This window comes from Carya illinoinensis, chromosome 7 (assembly GCF_018687715.1).
Source record: "Carya illinoinensis cultivar Pawnee chromosome 7, C.illinoinensisPawnee_v1, whole genome shotgun sequence".
Lineage (NCBI taxonomy): Eukaryota > Viridiplantae > Streptophyta > Magnoliopsida > Fagales > Juglandaceae > Carya > Carya illinoinensis.
Genome location: NC_056758.1, coordinates 20337944 through 20342915, shown reverse-complemented (window position 1 = coordinate 20342915; position 4972 = coordinate 20337944).

Genomic DNA, 4972 nt, shown 5'->3' with positions numbered 1-4972 from the left:
TTTACTTCTATGCATATTCATTATTTTGGCAGTTTATTTCTCTCTTGTTTATTTTACTTCAGTTTTCAATAGACTCACAAATGCTTAGAGAGATTATCCATTTAGAAATGATAGGCTAGATTCTTGGACTTGGGATTCAATGAGTAACCTATGGGGTGGTTTTTCTTCAATGTTATGTGATTTCAATGATTAACTTGGTAGATAATATTTCAGTTTACATCTAGAAAGGATCGAAGTTCTTTGTTCTTGGTTTAGATTAGTTGTAGACGTAAAGGCACAATTAATACTTGAACAAGTAACAAGACTTTAATGGTTTTCTTTCACTTTTTTTACAATTGTTATATAATCTGTCAAGTAGTTTTGTTAGGCCAAGAATTGTTGTTCATTACTATATTATCCGACCATGACTTCTAGGAATAGGATCATAGTTGAGAGAATGTGAAAAGAAAAGTAAATCCATCTCCAAATCAGTGAGTGAAAATTGTATCCCAAGTGTTTGTTTTATTGTTTCTTACAAGTTTAATTCATTTGCTACACATTTTCTCTAAACTTCTTAGTCTTGGTAATTTTAGAAACATAGATTCACATTTATTTTCATCTTTCATAATCGATACATTTTTTTACACAAAGGAAATCTCACGAATGCTTTGATAACTCTTTGTCCCTGTGGAATACGATCCTGGACTTATCCTTGTATTACTTTGACAGCTTCTACGCTTGGAAGACAAAATTATAAGTTGATCAATCAACATCTTTCAACCCCTCAGTCACAATTAAATTTAAAATATGTGCAGCACATCTAACATGCAAATATTCACCATGTGACGCTCCCAAATCCCACGTACGGACACATGGAAATCGAGACGTTGGGATGATAACAACACGGGTTACCACCCTATCACCAAGTGCCAAGTGTGTGTAAAAGCAACAAGTGTGCAATTAAAAACACGGAGCGGATAACAAAAGTCTCATAACTAAGTACCAAAATTTTTCTTTGTTTAATACAAACCCGTTCAAAACATACATAATAAAATATTACAAACCACAAATATAGTTTCAAACCAAACTACAAAGAATAAACTCCAAATCAATACTCCGACAGAGCCGCCTCCTCGGGCTCAGCCTCTTCCTCCTCCTCGATCTCTGCATCAAAATCTACGATACCAAAATGGTGCCGCAGGTAAGTAAAAACACCACAAGATAAAAACATATTAAACTCAACAATATGCATGAAAGAATGCCAAATGCACATATTCTATAAAATCGCATTTTTTTCCTACGCACGCGAAAAATCCCATTTTGGCCCAAAACATTCCCTTTAAACATAATCTCGCAATTATCCCCGATAATGGCCCAAAAACCAGATCATCAGAGCACTGTAGGCGGGAATCGCAGGCGGGACTCTACCACCATCCCTGCTCACCACCGTCCTTATGCGTGCACCGTAGGCGGGAATCACAGGCAGGATTCTACCACCGTCCCTGCTTACCACCATCCCTACGCCGCGTGGACCGTAGGCGGGAACCACAGGCGGGATTCTACCACCGTCCCTGCTTACCACCATCCCTACACGTGCCTCTGACTCAAACCAGTCAATCCAATCGTTCACATATACCAAAAACATTTCTCGCTTGAAAGCCCAGTTTTCAAGTTCCAACACACGTACATACATACAATGCACACCTCAAGACACAATTCATCCAACAAATAACAATATCAACAATAACCAAACACTCCGTCGTCAAGTCCATCCGATCCCCAACTCCTCGGACTCAGTCCGGAATTAACCAACTAGTCAATGAATTTATTGAAAAAACAATAATATATTTAAATCTAAAGTAGAGTTTGAAAAATACTTACAGCGCTATATGGTAAGTTTTGAAGGATTACGACTTTGCAAACGGCGGAGAAAAAGCAACGTAACAGTGTAAAATACACTGTAGCCGTGGGTTGTAAAATACCCACTTTTGAACGGGGACAAACCAAGACTTGAAATTGATAGGGAATGGCCTAAAGATATTTATGAAGCTCATGGAAGTGAGTTTTGGCCGTGAGTGACGGTGGAAATGGCGGTGGAAGCGGAAAAAGGGAAAATCGGAGTTGAGCTTGTGGGAGCTGCTCCGGCAACGAATCGGGGCCGGAAATGGGTGGGTTAGGACGGCAAGAGGTAGGTGATGAAGTGGTAAAAAGATGGTGGCCAGAGGTGGAGCGAAGGCACAGGAAAAGGCCAAAAACCCAGCGGAATGGTGGGGCTCTCGGTGGCTAACGGCGGCACGAGGGGGCTGATATGTGGTGGGGAGGTGCGCCAGCCAGAGGGGGAACTTTCTGGGTGGTTGGTGCCGGCCACGTCGCCGGCGAGCAGCGGTTCTGGGTTGAGGAAGCAACCGTTGACAGAGAGAGGGAGAGAAGGTGCAACGCGCGCGGGGGAGAAAGAAGAAAGAAGAAGAAAAGAGAAAAGAAGGAAAATAAAAAGAAAAGGAAAAGAGAAAAAGAAAAAGAGAAAAGAAAAAGAAAAGATGAGAGAAAAGAAATGAGGTCCAATCCTCACATCCAGAGTCCAAAAACTGATCCAACGAAAACAATTTTAAAAAACATAAAACGACTAAATTAAATTACACAGTAATTTAAATTCAAAACGATAATTAATATAAAGAAAGCTCCACAAAACAAATATCACAACTAAATAAATCCAATTAAAATACAATAATTTAAAATAAAATAACTAATATATTAATTAAATTAAAATACTCCTTCAATAAAGATACATGTAAAAAGGGGATGTCACACACCACCCAAGAATGTCTTATTTACATCTTTAAGATAATTTTTTAGATATCCCAATACGACATCATTAGATGACACATTATTAACTGACACAGACAAAACCTTTTCCAACCCCCACTCCTTTATTGCGGCCTCCAAGGCCTTCCCAATCGTCTCACTCTTATGATCAATTATTTGACAAAATTTAATAATCTTTTTGTGCAAAACCCAATCAGCATCAACAAAATGCATAGTCAACGACATGTAATTCATATTTTGGATAGAAGTCTAAGTATCGATAGTGAGGCAAACTACCAAACCTGCCAATTGGCCTCTCAAAACATCTTTATCTCGGATGTACATCTTCTTAATATCCTCTGCCACAGTATGACGAGAAGGAAGTACAAATCTCGGTTCCAACTCTTGGACAAATTCTTGGAACCCTTTACCCTCCACAAACTAAAAAGGTAGCTAGTCTATGACAATCATACGAGCTAACTTCCTTCTATACTCATTAGGATTAAACTTCGTATACCCCTTTAATGTTGGCCCCCCCGGCCCCACTACTCCCATCCGCCATTTTAAAATCTAGTCTAGATTGACCCTTCTCTACTAAGGATTTTAAAATTGGACTCTTCTTGCATTGTTCCTCTAAATGGACTTTCAACTGGGATGTACCATGTTTCCTATAGTGACATTCATACATTTTCCCACAGTGATTACATTTATCTTGTGGGTTGTTGGGGTCACCACCCTCTAGTTTGGTAAAGTGTTGCCAAACTATGGATACAGGTTTCTTGCCCTATGTGGGCTTCGAGGCAGGGCAAGGTGTACTCGTTATAGAGGTACGAGTAGGGTTAGGTTCTGGGGTAGGGGTGTTGGCTGGAGCAGGCGAGCTATCACTGAAATCTGAAGACATTCCTGATTCTCCAACACAAATAAAAAAAAAAAATTCAGAGTGCAATCTAACACAATCATCAAAAACTGCATACAAATAGTAGACCCACACATCTTTTGGATTTTTTTTTTAGGGGTTTCATTCAATGAAACCCCTCAATTAGGATGTATGCATAAAATTATTAAAAATCATATATAATGTCATTCAAGTATTTAATATCATGTATAAAAAAGTATAAAATATAAAATAATAAATAAATAAATAATTTAGGGTTGATAGTAAGTTAGTAACCATTTGATTTTAGTGGTTTCAATCAATGAAACCCAAAAAAAAATAATTGGGTTTCAGATTGGAACCCTAATTTAATTTAGGGTTCCAATCCGAAACCCTAAATCAATTTAGGGGTTTCATTGATTGAAACCCCTAAATTGATTTGGGGATTTCAATCAATGAATCCCCAAACAAAATTAGGGTTTCGGATTGGAACCACAAATTAAATTGGGGTTCCAATCCGAAACCCTAAATCAATTTAGGGGTTTCTTTGATTTAGGGGTTTCAATCAATGAAACCCCTCAATTATTTTAGGGTTTTGGATTGGAACCAATTTAATTTAGGGTTCCAATCCGAAACCTTAGCCCCTAAATCAATTTAGGGGTTTTCAATACAATGAAATTTACATGAAAGACCATCAATTTAGATGGAATCCGAAACAATCATAGCAAGAAAAGAAAATCCTAACACTGAATACAGTCAATACACATGCACAATGATCACGAATCCACAGCACACAAGTCACAAATCTCATCCTCCATCTCCGATTCAACCCATCCTTCCTCCAACCTCTGATCAAAACTCAAAACAAAATAAAAAAAATAAAAATCAACGGAGAAAGGAGAGAGAGGAGAGAACAAGCTAACTTACCGTGTACCGTGAGGCATGCGTCTCGCGCCGTGCGTCGTGCTAGAGAGAGGAGAGAATGAGAGCGACTCCAAGGACTGGTTGCGAGAGGGAGGAGGGAACGGGTACTGGGGTAGGGGAGAGAGAGAGAGAGAGAGAGAGAGAGAGAGAGAGAGAAGTGAAGAACTTCCGAAGGGAGGGGGTGACGCGGGGTGGGGGGGGGGGGAGGGGGTTTAAGTTTTTTGTTAAAACTAAATGAAACGGCGCCATTTTATAATGGAAAAAAGGGTGCTGTTTCATTTAGTGGGTTATTGATTTGGGGGATTATAGATTAAACGATGTCGTTTTGTCATGTACAAAACGGCGTCGTTTCATATATAAACTGGTTTTATTATATACATATATATAATATAA